General features: G+C 32.2%; 1 protein-coding gene across 2 annotated transcripts in view; it reads left to right on the top strand.

Moving 5' to 3' along the window:
- The first annotated feature begins 13,772 nt into the window (after positions 1-13,772).
- The window catches only part of kek5 (leucine-rich repeat, immunoglobulin-like domain-containing kekkon 5 protein), a 78,601-nt gene continuing 68,373 nt past the window's right edge, over positions 13,773-24,000 (top strand). Inside the window, exons 1-2 of one of the 2 annotated variants that reach the window (XM_076417691.1) lie at positions 13,773-13,838; positions 15,072-15,126. The gene's annotated coding sequence lies outside the window, so the exon portion shown is untranslated. Of the gene's footprint in view, positions 13,839-14,841; positions 14,940-15,071; positions 15,127-24,000 lie in introns of those variants that run through there. The other variant, XM_076417693.1, reaches the window with a different exon arrangement.

The following is a 24,000-nucleotide window of genomic DNA, read 5'->3' as shown; positions in this document are numbered from 1 at the left end:
ATAAAAATGATCTCTCGATGTTGAGACATCGTATCATCGCATAAACATTCAGCCAGAAGCCCTCGCGACTCCCTTCCCTGCCCGTGTAACGCTTTATTGTATGACCCGAAATCTATCTGTCGGATGAAATGGCAAACAAACCGTAAAACTATAAAAAGAAACGTCCCCCGGTTCGCCCTTCGATTCGATTCGACATTTTAACACCGAAGTCGAGGGGAACGGACGCAGGGAGCTTTTGTTACGACTCGGAGACATTCGCAAACACACATGCACATAAACGTGGATGATGATGGGGCGCAGGAAGGGTGAGGGGGCTGACGAAGGGAGCGACCGTCGTTCGGCTGCAACGTGCTCTCATTACGGCGTTTTCTTGGTTGCCTACCAGGCATTATCGCGAGTGAAAAGTCTCTAAAACCAGGGGGTGAGAGGTTTGCGCCATCGGCTTCGACCCCCCTCTCTAACGGAGTTCTTGAATTGTTAACACTTACGGTCGGGAAGACAACAGAAAAAGTTGGTTTCTTTTACGACGCTATTTTCGCGGCAGAGTTCTTGGCGGATTTACGATAGTGTGTGTTTATTTGCCACTGTAGCGTAAGATGCGCGAGTTTTCAGTAGAAACTTAATGAACAGCAAAGGGGCTGCCTAATCATAAATGTGACATAAACAAAAGTCCACTCATACTTTGCAAATAAACTGTTCATTATAAAACTCAAGAACTAATGGTACTCAACAAAGATTTACGTAGGTCTTGTTTATCACATCTTTTGATCAATTGAGCAATTGGCGGTAATTTTAGGATTCCGAATAATTTAATTTTGATCCTGATGGTAATTCCATCAATTCTTTGGAATATCTAGTGATACTGCAGCTCAGCCAATTTAAAACAATTTTTAATATTGTTAAATTTGCCTTATTTATTCTCATGGCTTAGCAGTTTTTTTGTGGATGGTAAAATGTTATTGTCATTGTTTAATCTGTTACATTGGGCGTCTGTCGACATTGATCTTTAGTCGAAAAACTGTTTTAATCTATAACTTGTATCTGTAACTTGTTTGTTAAAACTCAGGTGTTTAGCTTTAATAATCTTAAACGACACATAAAAAAGACGCATCTAAATAGGTACAATTTAAGGAAAAAGTACAAGTAGGATCAACTTATGGGATAAAAGCCAATCTCAAGTATGTGTTTATATTCTTCTTATATAAGTACAAATACCATTATACAAACTGTAAAGCTATTTATTACTACTTTCTAATATACTGTTGACCAATACAATTGTACAGATTCTTAAAAAACAAATCCGAGAACTCAATAGGTATTTTTTTTAATATAACACCGCCATCTCGCCTTGTTTCTGTTCGTTTTCGATTGTGAAGCATGCTTTTAATTCAAAATAAGTATCATCAATAATAAATAATAGCACAGACCACCAAAAAATCTTATTTCTTTATTTAAAGATCTTTGAACCATTTTACCTAATTGATATGTAGTTGTAGGTATCAATTTTTTTATCAACCACAATTTTCTAATAATACATAACAATTTTTATATCTTTTAAGTTAAAATTTGTATTCAGACGTGAAAAGATATTTTAGACTTTAGATAAGACTTTTTAATTATTATGTGCGCGCTTTTCAAATAAGAACACACGAAATAAGATAGGGATTAGTTAAAATTGTTGAAGCAGTGTGTAGCTTTTATTACGTACCACATAATTATTATGTTATCTATCTAAAGGTTAAATATGTATGTTTAATTATATAATATTTAATAACAAAACGTTGGAAAGTTGATTTTGTCCAAAAGTAATCCCTCAAAATTAATTCACGCTCCTTTATATACACCATACTAAGATGAAAAAAAGGTAAACACATTTACCACAGCTGAAAATATTTGTGCTATATCTATTTACAATTTATTCCCATAAATATTGAATATACACCAACAATACCGTGTCGTTTTACGAACATTTTTTATATTAAATTTAACATTACAAATAATATTATCGTAAATAATACAAACAGAACGTGTCTCGGAGAATACCTGCAGAGAACAATACTAGATGGCGCCGCCCGCATCTTTCTTAAAACCAGACCATCACCAACCGAAGACTTATGGCGGAAACCGGCCCCGCGACCGCTGGTCTACCATCCTCACTAGTAGTACAGTCGGCAGCTCGGCCTGAGTCGGTACGTCCGTACTAATTTGAACAACGATAAACTCCGAGGAAAAAACACATCACAGAAACATTCAACAATCATTCAAGTAAATAAACAAAAATATTTAGCGTCACCTCGGTCAGCGAGCGCCTAGTGTGTGTTCCTAGATTCGGCCAGTCAGAGCGATCGTGTGTTCGAAGCAGCATCGGTTCGTTTCGTTTCTCCGTTGATTTTTTTCTCTTTCATCCGTGGTACCGCCAGTGTCGTACTTATCAGTGAAATAGTGCAGTGTGTTGGTGTAGTTTCGCAGTTATCTCGCCGAATCACAAACGGATTTAGTACTAAAGGTATTTTTTTGGTTAGTTTCATAATTATAAAGCCCCACGTTGTCTTGTTCTTTTGTCTGTGAGAGAACATGACCGGCACATCGAATGGGTTCTGCTGGAACTCCGTCTTTTAATTGTTCCTCGACGGTTTCCCAAGTATTCATTCTGTACGTGATTCATTCCTCGCCCGAATCGGTCGAGTTCGAAAGTGTCGAGGCCAGCGAGGTCGTATCTTTGTTCTAGAAGTTAGTATGGCGCCCGCAGAAGAACCCGATACCGAATACCAAGGGTACTGCATCGATAAATGACCTGATATACGGAATAACAATCGTTACATCGATGATTCGAATGTTTATGGACAAATACGTGTTGAATTTAAGAAAAGATCGATAATAGTCGATAAAAAGACAAATTCAACAATTACAGAAACGTTTTTTCATCAGCAAAATAACAAAACTGGTTAGAAAAGAAAGAAAATTAATTAAAATTCAGATCAAAAAGTATCGAATAGAAACATATGACAGAGAAGATTTATCAAATATAGTAAATTATTTTTTTCCCATTAATTATCCTTTAATATAAACAAACGCAAATCAGTTGCAGGAATATTTTTAAAACTACAAGCAATTAAAAACAAATGTTATACGAAAGAATAAATAATTTTCTTAATTATAGACAAATGTTGGTATTTTTTGAGCCCAGATGCAAGAACCAGTTAATAAAAATATAAATCTTAAATATAATAAATTAAGTTTGATTTAATTAATTACTCTCTTAAATAATTAAAGAATATCAAAACTGATTAAGAAATAATAAATAGTGCTAATCGAATCGTAAATACATCCTTTAGAATATTATTTATGTATCTTATATTTATGATATTAACAGGAACATACAGGAACAACAAGCTTAGACATCCATTACGTACTGAAAACCAATACATCAAAAATTATGAAATAGATAATTTATTTGGGTATAAACAAATACAAATCAGTTACAGAAAGTTTTTAGAACTGTCCAAGTACAAGCAGATTTTTTATTCACAATTTATAAAAATAATAATAACACGGAAAATTCAACAAAATACTGAAGAGAGAATTGTTAAAATTTAAAAAATGGAATGAAATGAAAAATTGTTTCGCTTTAATAAATAAAAGAGTTCTTAATTAAATTAATAAATAACTAAAATTAAACAAACTGACTAGGAAAAATAAATATTTCCACACGAACAGAAATATCATTATTAATATTAATTTTCTTTTAAGAAATGATCAATTATGAAAAAGTTTTAGTACTTCTTTAGTTTAAATTTAGTGTTTCTTTTCCTTTATTATCTTATTGGGCGTGTAAGAAATAATTAATCTGGCTAGAAACAATATATATTACGAGACGTATATATTCTGTAACGTAAATATGTATATTACTATTATTGCTAATGACATAAAACAAATCAACCAAAAAGTTGTTAAATTTTAAAAAATTAATGGCAATGTTATTCAAAACAGATACATAAATTTAGAGAAAACGATGCCACTATATATTGTTGTAAACAGTTACTTTAATATAAGAGAATGAGTAATTTGATTAGGTATAAACCAAAAATTGTCAATTCCAAGAAAGTGTTTGGGAAATCCTAACTCTTATCAGATCGAATAAACAACATCTCCAGAAACAAATGATATTACTAATGTGTGTGGCCAACTGTAAAAAATGTCACAAAAATTCATGGAATAAATTGATATCCTCTATCCGACCGCATTTGACGAAAAATATGAATAACGCAAATTAATAAAGCTCTTATATATTCTATTTTTATAACTTGAAATAAGTGACAACATGCAAATTACGCGCACTGCAATTACTCACTGATGCACTCTATATAATAAAACGCAAAAATCAAGTCATCTGGTGTCATAAACAGTGATTCAACGTCACGAAGCGACATCAGGAATTTCATCACCTCCACGATATCTAGAAAGCGTTATTGCAAGACGACGAAAATGTTGTAACTTCACTGAAAATTCCCGATAGCAGACCAACAAAGGAGAGGTCTTTGTATATTTTTTTCCGTTGATCTTGTTTTGTTACTTGGGTATCCCGTTCTCTCTCTTCTGGCCGCTTTGTCTCGCTCTAAACTGCGTTGCCAGATAGGTCTTGTTTATATTGCCTTGGTTTCAACGTTCACCCATATATAGAGGATGCAGGTAAAACGCCTGCATCAGAAAGTAACGAGACGATGTTCTGAATGCTGTGGTTAATTTTATTTTGCGCTGTCTTGTCAAACATCTAGCAAGTTGGCAATTCTATTTTTTAAATCAGTTTCCATAGTAAGATCGTCATTTTATTTTACAGCATTCTTGATTGAAAGCTTTTTACGTATGAAATAAAAAAATATTTGTCAAATGTTCATTGATTTTCGTGCTTTAGAAACATTTTTTCTTTTTTTTTAATTAGTATTAAATACAATGACATATTCTGTTCAATGTTCTAAGAATTTGCTTTCGTCTGGGGTTTTGAAACCTTTTAAAACCACAAGTGGTGGTGAACGTTCAATGTTCTGACAGAAAATGAAGTAAACCAATAAGAACCTCTAATAAATCAAAACAAGTTGAGGACCAAAGGAAAATAAGACTAAAACAATTAAAAATTCTAACCTACAGTACTCACTTGTTCAAGTAAGCAAAATAAAAGGAAAAAAATTTGAAAAGAATAACGGAACTTTCCTATCTCAAGAACAATAAATACGAAGGATAAATAAAAAAAGAGAATCATGACATATGAAGTACTTGATAATATAAATACTGTAAAGACCATAACACCAAGAGAAGAAAGAACGGCCAAACACAAAACTAAGGACATTATAAAACAAATAAGAGTCGACATAATAAAGGCAAAGAAAATAACATAATGATAATAAGAAACAAGGGAAACAAAAACTGGTTATAAATCACACTAATATCTACTATAGCACTAGACTATAGCAGAAGACCAAGAGAGTGCTAATGGTAAATTGTATGCAGAAAACCAAGAAAAATTACAAAGATAAACTCGGAGAAACGAGTAAAAGAATAATACAAAAAACAATGGTGATAAACACAAAGAATATGGAGAAAAAGCTTTAGAAAAATAAATAGACACATGTTAAAAATAAAATAAAAATGGTACGGAGAATGGTTCAGTGCAAATGGTCTTTGGATTGTTTAAACCATTCATTAATTTATATAATTTTATGCAAACATCATCCACGTCACATAAAATTCTAATTTTTTTCCTAAAAATCACTTATAGGTGGTCAGTCATTATCTTTATCTCTATTAATGATCAACAATCAATCCGTCGAACAAAACCAACTTGCATTTTTACTGATTCAATTGTCGTCCGTGTTCAAACAAGCATAATCTTAGCCTAACAACCAATCTAAAATCAACAAGAGGGACCGATGAACTTTGTGAACGTTTCGAACCGATAAATATATCTAACCTTCTCAGTTATTTTACCAAAGTCAACAGGCAGTGAACGGTACGCAACATGTCAGCTCGCTCGGATTTTTGTCGCGGCCGGTGGAATTTGCTGCAATAGCAGTACCAGGCCAGCGGGGCCGACTCTCCGTCGTCGTCGTCGTCGCCGTGGAGAAATGCACTCGCCGTGCTATCGGTACGACCTCTGAACCGGTACGGAAATAGAAGCGAGTTCGTTTTCTTTCGTCCCTGCAGTTAGAACGAAAATACGCTCTCTCGGCGCATTAATTATCGTTTATTAAAATTAAATTATGACTGTTCGGGGCATGTATGGACGTCGGATGTTTATTAATTGGTGCTGTCGAGGTTTGAAGAATGTATATGCATGTTCTGAGACGTGATACAAGCAATTTGTTGACCAACGTAGATAGTATGTATTTCGATAGCCGGGTTTTATTTTTGCTGCTATTTCCGTTCTAATAATCGCAGGTTGCAGCATTGTAGGAATGGTAGTATAACAATTTTTATACAGCCTTTAAATTATCAATAGATACAGATTAACCATTACAGAAAAGATTTATCAAATATAATAAGTCTTTTTCATTGATTATCTTTTTCGGTAATTAAAGAATACTCCAAACTGATTAGAAATACTAAATATTACTAATGGAAAATACTTCTTGTTACAACATTATTTCTTATCTTAACATGAACGTCGAAGACTGAAGGATATGTTCAGTACGAAAGTATTTAAATCAATAAAAATCAATACTTTTTTCATACTACTATTCCTAAAATTATTAATTAAAAAATCTGATTCGATATAAACAAACGCAAAATCAGTTCTGTTTTTTGAACCTTTTGAACTACACACAATTTTATATAACTGAATAATTAGTTTTCTATATATATCATACATAAATATAGTATAATTCAGTGTTTTTCATTAATTACCGCCTTAGTCGTTTATTTCACCACAAAATACATATATTTTGGAACTTTTATCTTGATCTGAGAGGTAAAAAAAATTAGGCACTTTTTCCATATATATAGTCGTGAAAATTTGCGATTTTTGGTCATTTTCAGTTTTTTGCTGTCATTTCTTCACAACTAATCACTAGTTAATGATAATAACAGGGATTGTAGAGAATTTTACGCCGAATCGAATGGTGGTATACTAATTATTATATGGCCGTTAGTTTTTAAAACATACAACGAAAAGTTTATTTCTAAAAAATAAGTGAATTTTAGTTTATGTTACTTATCTTAAAATGGATCTACTCTAGAGCAATTTAAAGTGGATTTTCGTTTATTTCACCACAAAATACATATATTTTGGGAGTTTTATCTTGATCTGAGAGGTAAAGAAATTAGGCACTTTTTCCATATATATAGTCGTGAAAATTTGCGATTTTTGGTCATTTTCAGTTTTTTGCTGTCATTTCTTCACAACTAATCACTAGTTAATGATAATAACAGGGATTGTAGAGAATTTTACGCCGAATCGAATGGTGGTATACTAATTATTATATGGCCGTTAGTTTTTAAAACATACAACGAAAAGTTTATTTCTAAAAAATAAGTGAATTTTAGTTTATGTTACTTATCTTAAAATGGATCTACTCTAGAGCAATTTAAAGTGGATTTTCGTTTATTTCACCACAAAATACATATATTTTGGGAGTTTTATCTTGATCTGAGAGGTAAAGAAATTAGGCACTTTTTCCATATATATAGTCGTGAAAATTTGCGATTTTTGGTCATTTTCAGTTTTTTGCTGTCATTTCTTCACAACTAATCACTAGTTAATGATAATAACAGGGATTGTAGAGAATTTTACGCCGAATCGAATGGTGGTATACTAATTATTATATGGCCGTTAGTTTTTAAAATATACAACGAAAAGTTTATTTCTAAAAAATAAGTGAATTTTAGTTTATGTTACTTATCTTAAAATGGATCTACTCTAGAGCAATTTAAAGTGGATTTTCGTTTATTTCACCACAAAATACATATATTTTGGGAGTTTTATCTTGATCTGAGAGGTAAAGAAATTAGGCACTTTTTCCATATATATAGTCGTGAAAATTTGCGATTTTTGGTCATTTTCAGTTTTTTTGCTGTCATTTCTTCACAAATAATCACTAGTTAATGATAATAACAGGGATTGTAGAGAATTTTACGCCGAATCGAATGGTGGTATACTAATTATTATATGGCCGTTAGTTTTTAAAATATACAACGAAAAATTTATTTCTAAAAAATAAGTGAATTTTAGTTTATGTTACTTATCTTAAAATGGATTTACTCTAGAGCAATTTAAAGTGGATTTTCGTTTATTTCACCACAAAATACATATATTTTGGGAGTTTTATCTTGATCTGAGAGGTAAAGAAATTAGGCACTTTTTTCATATATATAATCGTGAAAATTTGCGATTTTTGGTCATTTTCAGTTTTTTTGCTGTCATTTCTTCACAACTAATCACTAGTTAATGATAATAACAGGGATTGTAGAGAATTTTACGCCGAATCGAATGGTGGTATACTAATTATTATATGGCCGTTAGTTTTTAAAATATACAACGAAAAGTTTATTTCTAAAAAATAAGTGAATTTTAGTTTATGTTACTTATCTTAAAATGGATCTACTCTAGAGCAATTTAAAGTGGATTTTCGTTTATTTTACCACAAAATACATATATTTTGGGAGTTTTATCTTGATCTGAGAGGTAAAGAAATTAGGCACTTTTTTCATATATATAATCGTGAAAATTTGCGATTTTTGGTCATTTTCAGTTTTTTTGCTGTCATTTCTTCACAAATAATCACTAGTTAATGATAATAACAGGGATTGTAGAGAATTTTACGCCGAATCGAATGGTGGTATACTAATTATTATATGGCCGTTAGTTTTTAAAATATACAACGAAAAGTTTATTTCTAAAAAATAAGTGAATTTTAGTTTATGTTACTTATCTTAAAATGGATCTACTCTAGAGCAATTTAAAGTGGATTTTCGTTTATTTTACCACAAAATACATATATTTTGGGAGTTTTATCTTGATCTGAGAGGTAAAGAAATTAGGCACTTTTTTCATATATATAGTCGTGAAAATTTACGATTTTTGGTCATTTTCAGTTTTTTTGCTGTCATTTCTTCACAAATAATCACTAGTTAATGATAATAACAGGGATTGTAGAGAATTTTACGCCGAATCGAATGGTGGTATACTAATTATTATATGGCCGTTAGTTTTTAAAATATACAACGAAAAGTTTATTTCTAAAAAATAAGTGAATTTTAGTTTATGTTACTTATCTTAAAATGGATCTACTCTAGAGCAATTAAAAGTGGATTTTCGTTTATTTTACCACAAAATACATATATTTTGGGAGTTTTATCTTGATCTGAGAGGTAAAGAAATTAGGCACTTTTTCCATATATATAGTCGTGAAAATTTGCGATTTTTGGTCATTTTCAGTTTTTTTGCTGTCATTTCTTCACAAATAATCACTAGTTAATGATAATAACAGGGATTGTAGAGAATTTTACGCCGAATCGAATGGTGGTATACTAATTATTATATGGCCGTTAGTTTTTAAAATATACAACGAAAAGTTTATTTCTAAAAAATAAGTGAATTTTAGTTTATGTTACTTATCTTAAAATGGATCTACTCTAGAGCAATTTAAAGTGGATTTTCGTTTATTTTACCACAAAATACATATATTTTGGGAATTCTATCTTGATCTGGGAGGTAAAGAAATTAGGCACTTTTTCCATATATATAGTCGTGAAAATTTGCGATTTTTGGTCATTTTCAGTTTTTTTGCTGTCATTTCTTCACAACTAATCACTAGTTAATGATAATAACAGGGATTGTAGAGAATTTTACGCTGAGTCTAATGGTGGTATACTAATTATTATATGGCCGTTAATTTTTAAATTATACAACGAAAAGTTTATTTCTAAAAAATAAGTGAATTTTAGTTTATGTTACTTATCTTAGAATGGATCTACTCTAGAGCAATTTAAAGTGGATTTTCGTTTATTTCACCACAACATACATATATTTTGGGAGTTTTATCTTGATCTGAGAGGTAAAGAAATTAGGCACTTTTTCCATATATATAGTCGTGAAAATTTGCGATTTTTGGTCATTTTCAGTTTTTTGCTGTCATTTCTTCACAACTAATCACTAGTTAATGATAATAACAGGGATTGTAGGGAATTTTACGCCGAATCGAATGGTGGTATACTAATTATTATATGGCCGTTAGTTTTTAAAACATACAACGAAAAGTTTATTTCTAAAAAATAAGTGAATTTTAGTTTATGTTACTTATCTTAAAATGGATTTACTCTAGAGCAATTTAAAGTGGATTTTCGTTTATTTCACCACAAAATACATATATTTTGGGAGTTTTATCTTGATCTGAGAGGTAAAGAAATTAGGCACTTTTTCCATATATATAGTCGTGAAAATTTGCGATTTTTGGTCATTTTCAGTTTTTTTGCTGTCATTTCTTCACAAATAATCACTAGTTAATGATAATAACAGGGATTGTAGAGAATTTTACGCCGAATCGAATGGTGGTATACTAATTATTATATGGCCGTTAGTTTTTAAAATATACAACGAAAAGTTTATTTCTAAAAAATAAGTGAATTTTAGTTTATGTTACTTATCTTAAAATGGATCTACTCTAGAGCAATTTAAAGTGGATTTTCGTTTATTTTACCACAAAATACATATATTTTGGGAGTTTTATCTTGATCTGAGAGGTAAAGAAATTAGGCACTTTTTTCATATATATAGTCGTGAAAATTTGCGATTTTTGGTCATTTTCAGTTTTTTTGCTGTCATTTCTTCACAAATAATCACTAGTTAATGATAATAACAGGGATTGTAGAGAATTTTACGCCGAATCGAATGGTGGTATACTAATTATTATATGGCCGTTAGTTTTTAAAATATACAACGAAAAGTTTATTTCTAAAAAATAAGTGAATTTTAGTTTATGTTACTTATCTTAAAATGGATCTACTCTAGAGCAATTTAAAGTGGATTTTCGTTTATTTTACCACAAAATACATATATTTTGGGAGTTTTATCTTGATCTGAGAGGTAAAGAAATTAGGCACTTTTTTCATATATATAGTCGTGAAAATTTACGATTTTTGGTCATTTTCAGTTTTTTTGCTGTCATTTCTTCACAAATAATCACTAGTTAATGATAATAACAGGGATTGTAGAGAATTTTACGCCGAATCGAATGGTGGTATACTAATTATTATATGGCCGTTAGTTTTTAAAATATACAACGAAAAGTTTATTTCCAAAAAATAAGTGAATTTTAGTTTATGTTACTTATCTTAAAATGGATCTACTCTAGAGCAATTTAAAGTGGATTTTCGTTTATTTTACCACAAAATACATATATTTTGGGAATTCTATCTTGATCTGGGAGGTAAAGAAATTAGGCACTTTTTCCATATATATAGTCGTGAAAATTTGCGATTTTTGGTCATTTTCAGTTCTTTTGCTGTCATTTCTTCACAACTAATCACTAGTTAATGATAATAACAGGGATTGTAGAGAATTTTACGCTGAGTCTAATTATTATATACAGCAGTATACTAATTATTATATGGCCGTTAATTTTTAAATTATACAACGAAAAGTTTATTTCTAAAAAATAAGTGAATTTTAGTTTATGTTACTTATCTTAGAATGGATCTACTCTAGAGCAATTTAAAGTGGATTTTCGTTTATTTCACCACAACATACATATATTTTAAGAGTTTTATCTTGATCTGAGAGATGAAAAAAGGCACTTTTTCCATATCGTGTGAAAGTCGTGAGAGTCATGAAAATTTTCGATTTGTTGTCATTTTCAAGCTTTTAGCTGCAATTTTCATCCATAGGTTAATGAAAATTACACAGTTTATAAACAAATTCTCGCTGAATCGATTGCTACTACAATAATTGCAATTGTAATAATATGCAACCATTAATTTTTAAATTATACGATAAGATATTTATTTCCAAAAAGTTAGTGAATTTCTGTTTATGTCACATATCTTAAGAATTATTAGCTCTAGAGCAATTTAACATTGATTCTTTTGACCCCAAAATATATTCACTCAAAGAATTTTATCTTCATATGAGTGAAATTGTTACATTTAGCGTTTTTTGTCATTTTCAAACTTTCCAAATAACCTCAGATTAATGAAAATTTTATGTTGAATCGAATAGTAGTATAATAATTTAAGCGTTGATTTTAAAGTAAAAGTGAATGGATTTCTGTTTTAAGACACGTACCTTAAAAATTACACCTACAAAAGCAATTTAAGAAAAATATTTACTTTTTTTTTCACCCCAAAATTTATCCCGCTCGTTTGCATGTCGTACCGGTACTTAATGCCAACTCTCCGTCGACATTTATTGCATTGGAACGTACCCGCCTGACCGATTCTTGTATAAACCCGTCAAAACTGACAGTTTTTCATTGTTGTCGTTGAAATTCCTCAGCCGAACCCAAATCCTCTCTCGCCTTACCTGATAAAGGTAGGTTTGGTTCAAACCACTATATTAACAAACACGCTATTATTGGTTCGGTTTGAAATATTTTTAGGTAATATAACACCTGCCATAATTATCAGTTTTTCTGTCAGTCCTTCTCTCTCTGTCTAGAAATATTTTATATTTATCCAGAGGGTCTTGACTGTAGTTAAATATAGTTCACCCTCTCGAAAGCAGGAGATTTTTTGTATCTCAGAAACGTCGTTTCATGCGTTTGAAAATATATTAACAGTTGTAATGAATTCAATTAATAGGTCTCCAAATGTATCTCACCCATTTTCCTAAACTCATAAAAGCTATAGTCCTTCGAATAAAACAACCAATACACAACATGAACACCATCGAACTTTTTGCCAAATTCAGATTATAAAAAGGTAAAATCCCTTTTAAACTCTGATCATTTTTAATTTTTCTCATAAGTATTAGATGAACTATAATGTTGAAACAAATAATATTTGAAAACATTATTTTTGCTTCAATTAATCAAAGAACTATATTTGAACCCCCCAAGTCCAAACAGGCTTTATAATTGACGGATAAATCAATCTCTTCAAACTTAGGTCAAGTTGAGAGTACCTTATAACCGACCAACCAGTATAGTTCTTTGAATTTTAGTCTGAACTGCTCTGATTTTTGTTTAACGTGATATACCATTTATTTATCCATTATAAAAATTGCCAGATACACGTCGTTCTAAAGAACAGTTGTCCCAACTTAGCAACAATGGGCTGTTAACTATCCATACAGTTTAAGAAAATGTATAACCAGATTTTTAAAACTCTAATTTCGAAATAAGACGGCAAAATACTAATTGTACAGATAATAAACACCATCTAAAAAGATTTATCGTCAAAATATATTTCGAACGAGCTTTTATAACTATCTTTACTGGTATTTTTCCCAGAGGACTCACTCGATAAAAAATATGCTTTTTTCGTTCAGTAAAAATGCATTTAAAAAACAAAAACATGTCGGATTGATTCAAACATGACTGCAACTTATCCAGAATCGAAGCCGAACTAGCGGCAATCACGTCCCTGGAGGACCGTATAACGAGCCAAATTGGCGGACTGGTGATTTTGCCGAATATCCTGCAAAATATTTTCACCCGTGCATAAGTGTTTTGGAAATGGTTGTTGCCTGTTAGCCGTGATTTTATAACCATTCATTTTCTGATAATATAGCTGTTTTTATCAATACTAACATTTAGAATACTTGTATAGATTATCTATCAGTATTGGTCCGACCGAGGTGTGTGTGTTACGTTATTGTGTGTGTTCCTCTTATCGCTATATCGCCATATTTAGTAAGCTGTGTCATTCTCATTGAAAAAAAAATTCTCATATTTCTGCTTATTTTCATGTATTTTTATCGCAATCAAGGTACTGCTCCAGTAGGGCTCAAAATCATTTTCTAATAGTATTGTTGCAAAATCATTTTGCAGCCTTTCCTTTATATTTTCCATTATTTCTAAACCCACTGTTACTTTCCAAAAGTAACCACAATCAAATCTGGCTAATAATCGTCACATTCCTAACATTTAAACAACTTTCCCAATGTTTACGAATCCGTGGATATCAGAACGATTGCATTAGAATTATTTATACGTTAAATCAACATCGCGGCGCCACCTGTACATTTACTGGTGGGAAATGCATTAACCGCCTGTCTAAGAAATCTCACATTAACCCAGTTTTTAAGGAAATTTGAATTTTTAATTGTGAACGATTCCGTTTTAGACGACTCCGAAACAGTTGGATTGCGTACGCACGTGTTTATATTAAAGAAAAACGAACAGGTTTTTCGTGGTTCGTTAGTCGGGAACTAGGACGCAGAAGTACGGTTTTAGATTCCGGAAAATCACCGAAGAAATTTCAGAAGAATCTTCGATATTAGATAATTTACACGAGTTTTGAAGTTACTGTCATTAAAAAACAGAATTAGGATTCGTAAAAGTGGTGTTCTAAATACTCATTTTCAGTGAAAGTTTGACAGCCACGACTGCACCAATTGGTAATACTATAGCCACTAAAATCGTTCAATAACAAGCAAATACAATGATAACGAAGCAATGAATGAGAATGTTGGAGGAATGAGTCCAGAGGCATTTTAACCTTAACGCGAATTAGAAGTTTCGAAAAGCTCTGTGCAGCGTTTGGTCACAAAAAATATGCATCTAAATGTTTAGAAAGTCCAATATGACACATATGACACAATAATGAAAACCTAATGCTGCGCTGGATATTCTAATTGATGAATGAAGCCACAATTATATACTAGCAGGTCTGGAACCACTCATTCAATGTTACATCAATGAACTTTAGCCATACTTATGTAAAATGATCATGATACATTTCGATTCTTTTATGGCGCATGGGCCAGTAAAGCGGTAGAGGTCATTTGTCGTGTAAGTCTTCTTGCATACATTTTGGAACATCATATTTAATACAACAAGACCAAACGTAATATTCTTTGTAAAATATAATTTTTTTGATATTTTCACTAAAAAATCACATTCTAATAATTGTTTTTGTTACAGGAATGAAGAACAGGCATACGAATTTTTTATAACTAGAATAACCATAATGAAAACAGTAAGTAAACTTTATGTTGTAACTTTAAAAAGAAATTGAGTAATATGTAGTTTAGTCTAGTACATTTTAATATAACAGCAAGTAAATTCGTGTTAAACAAATCCCAATATTTCTTAATCAACGCCTACCCAAAACAAGGTAGCAAGATAATTATCCAAATATATGTGCGATAAAACATTAGGCTTGATTCCTAGTAATACAATAAAGCCCGATTATTATTACAGCTAGAAAAGGGTTGTTATATATGATGCTTATGTTTAAATATTTACTGGGCTAATAGCTACACCGAATTTGGAGTAAAATAATGTCTATATAAGGTAGAATGGTGTGCGATTAAATGGGATTCGACAAAGTTGTTTCTAAATAGTAGTTGTATAGTAAACAGAAAGATCCCCTAACCTCGTATATTTTATAATTTACTATTTATAAATCAAATCTACTCTAGCGGGTAAATAATTGTTTGGACCACGTAATTAATTAATTAATTAAAAATTACTTCATGTCTTTATATTTTTTTGGTAGCATCTCTTTTATTGTATATTATAATACTAATTTGTTATCACAAGTAAGACGGCACTAAATTTTCCTTCGAAAAGCTTTTTTCCAATAACCGCTGTCAGTTTATATATTAACTGGGACTTGTAATGCAAAATGGAAATCTGGTAATTCTAATGAATTAATAGATTCGAACAATTTTATATATATTAATATTTAGGGATTAATATTATACTTATAGATTATGTATATTTTAGATGTATAGATTATTTATGGATTATTAGTTTGTTTGATAAAACGTAACTATGAAATAGTAATCAAAACAAATTACATCGCCAGTATCTTGGCTTGATTTTGAATGGATTTAATACTCTGTGGTCTCATGTAAAGACTCTTGTTTAGTAGAATTTGAAAATATAAAAACTACAGTAAGAAAATCGATAATCTTTGAAAAATTAATTTAAAAGCTCAAAAGCTACAAAATATGATAATTATTTTAGATGTATCTACTAAACTCTTTATTTGAGAATTCTATTTCTTCTTAAAACTTCTTCTATTTCTTTATTTAAATCATTAAACAGTGTTTATTTACTATCTATTTACATATACATATAAAGCAATGTGTGTTTTGTCATTTACTAAAGAAATACCACATATTTAATAATATCACCCATTTATTCGAGTAAAACACACCAGATACTTTGGGAGAGAGGCAAAGAAAACCACAGATGGGACTGAAATAAGAAAATAACCCGGCTAGAAATGGTAAACGGTGGGTACTTAAAAGTCGTGTTTATTTTTTGTCATTCCAACGGCCCACCCTTGCTTGTATATCGTATTTCCCTGTTATCTGGTTAAATAATAAATAGGGCTTTCATCTGGCTTCGACGAGCGACCTAGACAAGAATGCCGCCTTCAGATAGGAGCGACTTTTTTATTGCCCCGAGATGGTACTTGAACGTTTTATTACCTGCTCGAGGTCGTTCTCGACCATTGTAGACTCTAAAAATAACCAGAGGCCCTTGCACATAAAGACTTTTTGGAAATCCCCTCCTTCCAAAAATTCCACACCCTCTATCTAAGAATATAGTCCATAATTTACGATGGGTTTCTTTGTATCGCGCTTGACAAATGTTATAAGTTCGTCATAGAGCGTCAAACCGAATTTTAAAAATATATCCCACGTTTTCTTTTTTTAGTTGCCGCCTCTGTGTTTTTTTTATTATATATTTCCCGCCGGCGAAGAAAAGCGTCTTACCGCTCAATAACAAGGCTTAGACGGATTTTCGGATCTCGGTTATCCAATTAAAAAGTTCAGGAAGCGCTGTTTTGTCCAGATATCCCTGTTTATATTCCTTTTGTGCGGTTCCCATAGATTTCCTCCCTTTTTCGGTGTTTTTCTTCGAATAAATCGAGTTCTTTTTTCTGTGTTTAAAAATAGTATTGCTATAATTCCGAATTCAAGGAAGAGAGAAATTAACAAAAAATATGGCGGATACGAGGTTCCTCCGCCAAAATAAAAATAGATTAAATTAAAAAAAAGAACCTGCCCCTCCCCGGAACGAATATGCCGCCCGTCCACCCGAAACTCTAATCCCCGGGGAATGGCCGTCTTCATCCCTCATTCGGTCTGATTGTCGGGCTTGTTCCGCGCTCGATCATCCGCTTTGCATACAATTCGTGTCCGTAAGAGGCCTTTTGTAGTTTAGATACGTTTCTTTTTCCGTTCGTATCCAATGATGGCGAATGTAAATCGTTACATTCATATGGATAGCATGCAACAACGTAAATTAATAATATATTCTCCGGTTGGCTCGGTTATGGGCCCCGGGATGGCTGTCGTCTTTTTCTTCGCGAGATATCGTTTTGTTCCATGTTTTGTCGATATCTAGTGGGGCCCAGTATTGTTTTCTTACTCATTTTATCATTTCGGGTTCTTAACCAATCATAATTTCTTAGTAATCTTTGAATGTATATCCTATTGATCTCAATACTTGATAATGCTGTGCAACTTGAGGACAAAATGAAAGAATAAATATTTTGGTCACGGTTAAATCATCGTAAAGTCCCTATCCCCTGACTCTAGAAAATTTCATACCTCGGTCTCCAGTTCGACCGTAGATTTTAGTGGTCATCTCAAATACAGCACGCTATTTGCAAATGCATTGGCGTGTACAGCTTACTATTTCCAGTCCTCTACAGAAAAAGTAAACTCCCAATACCCAGAAAATACTGTACAACATGCTAGTCCGTCCGATCTGCCGCTACGGAGCATAGGTATGGTACAGGTATGTCTCTGAGAGACAACTTGAACTACTCCAAGTGCTGATTCGAGGTGAAGAATTTCACGAACATGCTCAGTGTAAAGTCCTCCATAGGCGCCTTAGAATACGACAACACCTTGATTAAATCCCTACCCATCCACAAACTTCGGTAGTAAACCAACTTCGAAAATTCGACGAAAAGACCGTTTGGTTCTAGCTGGTCATCAGAAAAAAAAAATCATCGTTATAGACACACTTTTCTCGTTCCGAAATAAGATCATCGAAGGACTAAAGTGGCTTATCGAGTTATTTATAAAATCAACATATTCTAAATGATAAGATGTCATTTAGTTTTGTTGCTGTTTAAACAAGATTCTAAAAATACGTTATTTCATTCGCAAAGAAGATAAATAAAATATGATAATTGCATCCAAAAACGGATTCAACATTGAAACAGAGGCTGCAGTTCCAAGTCAAAAACAGTTCGAAGAAATTGATTTATTAAAATGATTAAACAAATAATTAATATATCTTTAAGACAAATTCCACGCGAAAGCATAAGCTGGAATAAATTTATAAATATTTACAAACAGTTCCTCTGACTTCCATCGAGCGCAAACGGACTTTTTCAGCCTCTCTCTGCACATATATACAAGAATATGAGAAACAGCAAGCTTAGAGACGAGACATTGGATGTGTTATTATTGTTTACATTTCATATTCGTAATATAAATAAAACACGGTGTATCTGGTCATTTTAAATTATGTATAGTTAATATAATTCAATAAAATAGTCATGGTTATATTCGCTGATGGAACTAGCACTTAAGTCTAATTAAACGGATTTTTTGTACAACTTTTGTTGTAACTATGTTTTTCCCGACAAAACTTACAGAACTTCCCAATCGTTTTAGTGTAATAATTAACGTTAATTATAGCAGAAGTTCTTTTGTTTTGTTTGTTTTTGAATGTTGTGAGAAATGTATCTAGTTGTTTTGTTAAAATTCGTGAAATATAAAAAATAATCTGCTGTACTTGAAAGTCATTCTAACCATCTCTAATCTTCAACATATGTTCTCGCAAACCTACAAGAGAAACGATGCCGTTGTATCTGTTTTGGGACCTACCACATGTCCAAAACCAAATTCACTGTGACCGTACAAACAATGAGATCGTAAAACCCTCGATGTAGTGAGCAACGGCACGGGCTCTTTGCCTTTTATTCCACTCGGAACGTTGGCGATACCCGACAATCTGGAGCCGGTTACGCTTCAGTTGGCCATCTAACTGTTTCGACAGAACAATAAGTGAGGCGTATCTGTCGATTTTACGATTGGAAATTAGATTCGCGTCTTGGAGCTTGCAAAGACTGGCGGTAATAACATTCCTCTGCGTCGATACGTTCTCGGTTTATGTCGATATATCTCTATTGTCTTGCGCGCTGTACAGGCATTAGCGTTTTAATTAGTTGTAAGCGTGTTTTCGGATACTGTTATTGTTAAGGAGTGGATGCAGCGCCTACAATGTCTTCACTGATGCAATTTAAATAGCTTTCATCGAGATTTAACCTGTTTATGACTGATAATGGCGTTTAAAGGAAACAGGTTTAATGAAATAATGCTGGAAGGTTTACTAAATTGTTGTACACGATATTTTCGATGCTCTAAATTTGCTTGTGATCCGCTTTTTTGTTTTTTATTGAGTATCTCGTTCACTATATTGTCTCAATTTTGTCTGGGTATGTTTTATTTGGGTCCGCCAGCTAATTCTTACTAATATTGGGTTAAAATATCGAACATTATAAGTAAAAATTATATTAATATTAGTTTTAATAAATAGTAAAAAGTAAACACTAAATATTAACTTTATATGCTGATAACATTGTTTGATTGTTCCTTTTTAAGCGGCATTTTTTTATAATTTGTTACAATATTTGGTAGATGGATGAATAGACAAAGAATCAATTAAGACCTCTTTAGCTTAAGCCTGTAGCTTAATCCTATAACATTCAATATATGCAGTTTGTCATATTTCCCGTCAAAAACAGCGTCATGGTGTGTCAAAGGAGTGTTGAACTCATGAGTAATCCTGTTTCCTTACCTCTATACCACAATAATGACAATTCGTAAGTTTTTAAGGCAATTCTTTTTTATGAATCTTACCAGTCATTTTTTTGCTAAGATCGCTTTGTCGAGTTTTAATATCTCTGGCATGACGCACAGCAAAATGTCAACACGGGTTGGTAAATGCTTTTGTAAATATTAATCTACAATGACATTATGAACAAATATTGAACAAAAGCAACAAACTTTGCTATCTCCTTAGATTTTTTTCTAGGATTCATATTTCGTAGTGATGTCTTATACATTAGATTATTTTCTAAGTCATTTTCTTTATAAATGCAACTTAATCTGAATAATATATACTATAAACGAGGCTTAGATAGCCTTCAACCTTCCACAATTTAGCTGTTAATGAAGATAAGTCACAAATTTACCAGGAAGTCGAGTAGTACACATCTTAGAACAGATTCCGTTCTATATCCTGTATGGATGATACATACTCAGACCGCAGTGCTCCTACTTCTTGGTGTTAACCACAGATCGACAACGGCGCACGGTATACCTTGCCTTGTTTCTCACGTGTTTACGGTAATCTAAATACAATGGAACGGTTGAAACACTGGGAAAATATCGGCTTTAATTGCTTCACCTATAGAGGTCACTAGTTTTTTTGTGGCCGTCTTAATTTCTGTTAATTAAGTGTCTCCAATGTCGTCAGTTTTAATTGCTTGACTCAATGGGATCGCTCTTCCCAGCCAAGCAACAGCACATGTAGTTTTAATTCATGGTTTTAACAATGAATTTATACAGTACGTAAAAAAATTAATACTGTGACGTCGACACAATCAAATTAGAAATCTTAGGCTATAAACAACGGAAAAAATCGTACGGATGACTGAAAATAACAGTACTTTTCCCGTTTTGGTTTTGGTTAAGTGAAAATCGATCGATTTTAGACGTTTTTCGTCGTTTTTTCTTTAAATTTCTCCTTCATAAATCAATCCGGCCTCCTTTCGTTCATATCTGAATCTGACAGAACCAGATGTCAAGGAACCCATTATTCATCAACCATTACTTGATTTTCCTTGTATCGCCTGTCTTGGTTAGGATCGTTGCTCTTCGGTGAATCAGTCAAGAGGTCTTTGATTGCTTGTCGTGACTAATATCATCTGTTTAAATAATCTATGTTTTTTTGAAGATTATGTTTCACTAAAGTAAATGTTTTTGATCTAATAAATTATATAACTTATTCCTTCTGATTCTCACTTATCTCTTATCTCTTACTGATCTTCTCAGTAATATTTTTATGAATATTTTTGGTTGACAGCACACATATTATAACTAGTTTTTCATTATATACTAAATGTTCCTTATTATTCTTCTTATATGCCATATTATGCCTTTTCTTGGCAGCTGTTATATTATTTTGCCATTTATTAGATAATACATGTAGCCTTTCTGATATTGAAAATATTCCGACTTTCATTGACAATTTCCTTTGTAGTTGTTGAAGATGAGCTTGCTTGAAGATTTGCTAGTAAATTATTCCACCTTCTCGGTATCCCGAGAATACCTTTTTAGCCCCTCCCCATCTTCTTTGCGTTTTTGCAATAGAAAGTTAGCTTTAGACTATTCCAAATAAGACCTTTGGTATTTCTGTAGTAATTTTGGATGCTAACGGAGGCATATTACGTGTTTTATAATGTTCCAAGACCAGAAAAAAAACGCAACTATACGCCGGACAACATCGCTATAGATCAACTTCGGAGAAATTCTCATCACCGTAAATCATGAACGGCGTAAATTATCGGGAAAATTCAAATTAAATTCGCCATTTCGTCTCGAATCTAATAAATCATAACTGTTAAATGGTTTCGTTTGCAGAGAGGGAAAAAATCAAACCCCGGCGGCGGTCGCGCGCGAGTGACGGAGACGGGAGACTCTCGAGGACGTCGATTGTCGCTGTTGTAGTCCCCGGGGCGGCCATCAAGCTAATGAAAACCGGCGTGAGCCTTTCGGAAAATTAAAAATAAACACCGTATACCGGCCGTTGTTCTTGATGGTGGTGTGTCGCTGTTGCGAGAACCCAAGCCGGCGTTGGTTTTGTTTAAAACCGGACGCCTACCTTGATAAAGGTAGATGTGGTTGAAACAAGGTCATCAGATTCGCGTGTTATTCGTTTCAGTACTGGCTGGTGGTTGGGAAATGCACTATTGGGTCAATCAAATGATTTCATTTGAATTGTTAGTCTGTTTTCATGTAGGTCACTTCTTTTCTTCTTCTTTTTCTTTTTTTTTTCTTACCAAGATTTTTTTTACCATATCTATAACCCCTTGTACTTATTATTCGTTCATAAATGCATTCATAAGAAAAAAGGCAAATCTTCAAATATTACCACTCCTATAACTTCAGAGTAAGATGCAGCAATACTTTATTTATCACTGATTTTGTTACTATTTAGTTAGAGTAACAGTTTACACTATACAAGCTCGTGTAGTTTGGTTCGCTTCAATCTTCTGACTTCCTGTATGTTGTCAAGTAGCTGTAATTTTTTGTAACCATTTTTCATGTTCTAAGGCGAAATCTTAGATAACTTTTAATTATAAGATAACTTCGTTGATTCTGTTATCATTACATGTATCATCGAAAAATTAATCGAAGTTTCAACTTATGCAAGATTCAATTCAAACTAGTAACAATATTGTTGTTGATATTAGTATTTTCATACTTGTTCGATTTGAATTTTAAATAATTGTTAACAGTTGTTTGCTCAATAATTTTTACTACTTTTCATATTTTAACACCTCTTGCTCCTCTAGATTTTTATGTGTTTAGACTTAAGCTTCATAATAAGTTATTTTTTACTTAAAATTATATGATTCTGCGTATTTTATTTCTAATTTCAACATCCATATGGTCTCATAAACATTCTTCGACATATATATGATCCGATATAAGCCATAATTCATCGATTACAAACGTTATCTTCCTTAGTAACAACATCAAACTTCGCACGTTGCGGTAGATTTGAACTTTTTCTCTGTATTACCTAGATTTATATTGCGGACAAGCAGATTTCCGATTGTTTCTTCTCTAAAATTAAAAAAGTCTAGTACGATTTACACAAAACTCCGTTAAATTTTTATACTGACTTTTATTTATTTTTATATATTATGATTATGTTCAGTTAGAGGAAAAATGTTCTTGTTTACGTATCACACGGCAAAACTCCAGGTTAGATAGGAATTGCTAATATTAACATGATTTTATCAACAATGATTCCCATGGAATACGATTGGATAAATATTGAAAGTGTTATTTTTCGTTTATCAAGGCAGAGCGAGGTTAATAATAAATTGTTTGTGTAAATTACAGTTGTATGATTCATTTTTCAGCACATTTAAGTAATCACTTATTACATAATCATTCAATACTGTATTTTTTTTATAGTTTAGTTTGTTCCTACTCAATATTCCATTTAAAAGTGAATCATAACACGTGTCTAAAATTATAACAACAAAATAACGACCGTTGTTCACAGTTAGGAATATTTATCAAATAGTAAATATCATAAAAATGCCTAGACATAATCAAACAATTAGCTTCGTCGGTGTCAAGGTGTTTAAAAGCCAAACTAGGTCACGAATAAAGTCTGACTGTGTGAAACATCCTCCATATATTACTTTAAGAAACACCGCATCTGTACCAAATTGGTTTGATTTGTAACGGTTGGAATTACTTATCTTATCTCTCGCTAGACGCGAACAAATCACAAAGACGTCAAATTGCTGAATAACATTAAGATAGGTAGAATCCACGATCTCATTCAAAACAGATCTATGTAAGCATACATCTGTTGTCCGTTTTAGTGATGACATCTTTATTCGACCCATATATCTTACCATCCAACTTTTTCTTCAGCCTTAAGCAGGAAATAGCCCCTGGGGGCTAAATCTGGAAAATATTCTAGATGGGGTAACTGTTTGTAGTCCAATTTATGCACCTATGTATTTTCTTAAAGGAATAACACTTTGTTCTTCGCCAGACGAGGA

Source organism: Rhynchophorus ferrugineus, unplaced genomic scaffold, assembly GCF_030347505.1.
Source record: "Rhynchophorus ferrugineus isolate W39M unplaced genomic scaffold, kcgeb_rfMv2 rfM11, whole genome shotgun sequence".
Classification (NCBI taxonomy): Eukaryota; Metazoa; Arthropoda; class Insecta; order Coleoptera; family Curculionidae; genus Rhynchophorus; species Rhynchophorus ferrugineus.
Note: the sequence above shows the minus strand (reverse complement) of the source record. Positions and strands in the feature narration are given on the sequence as shown.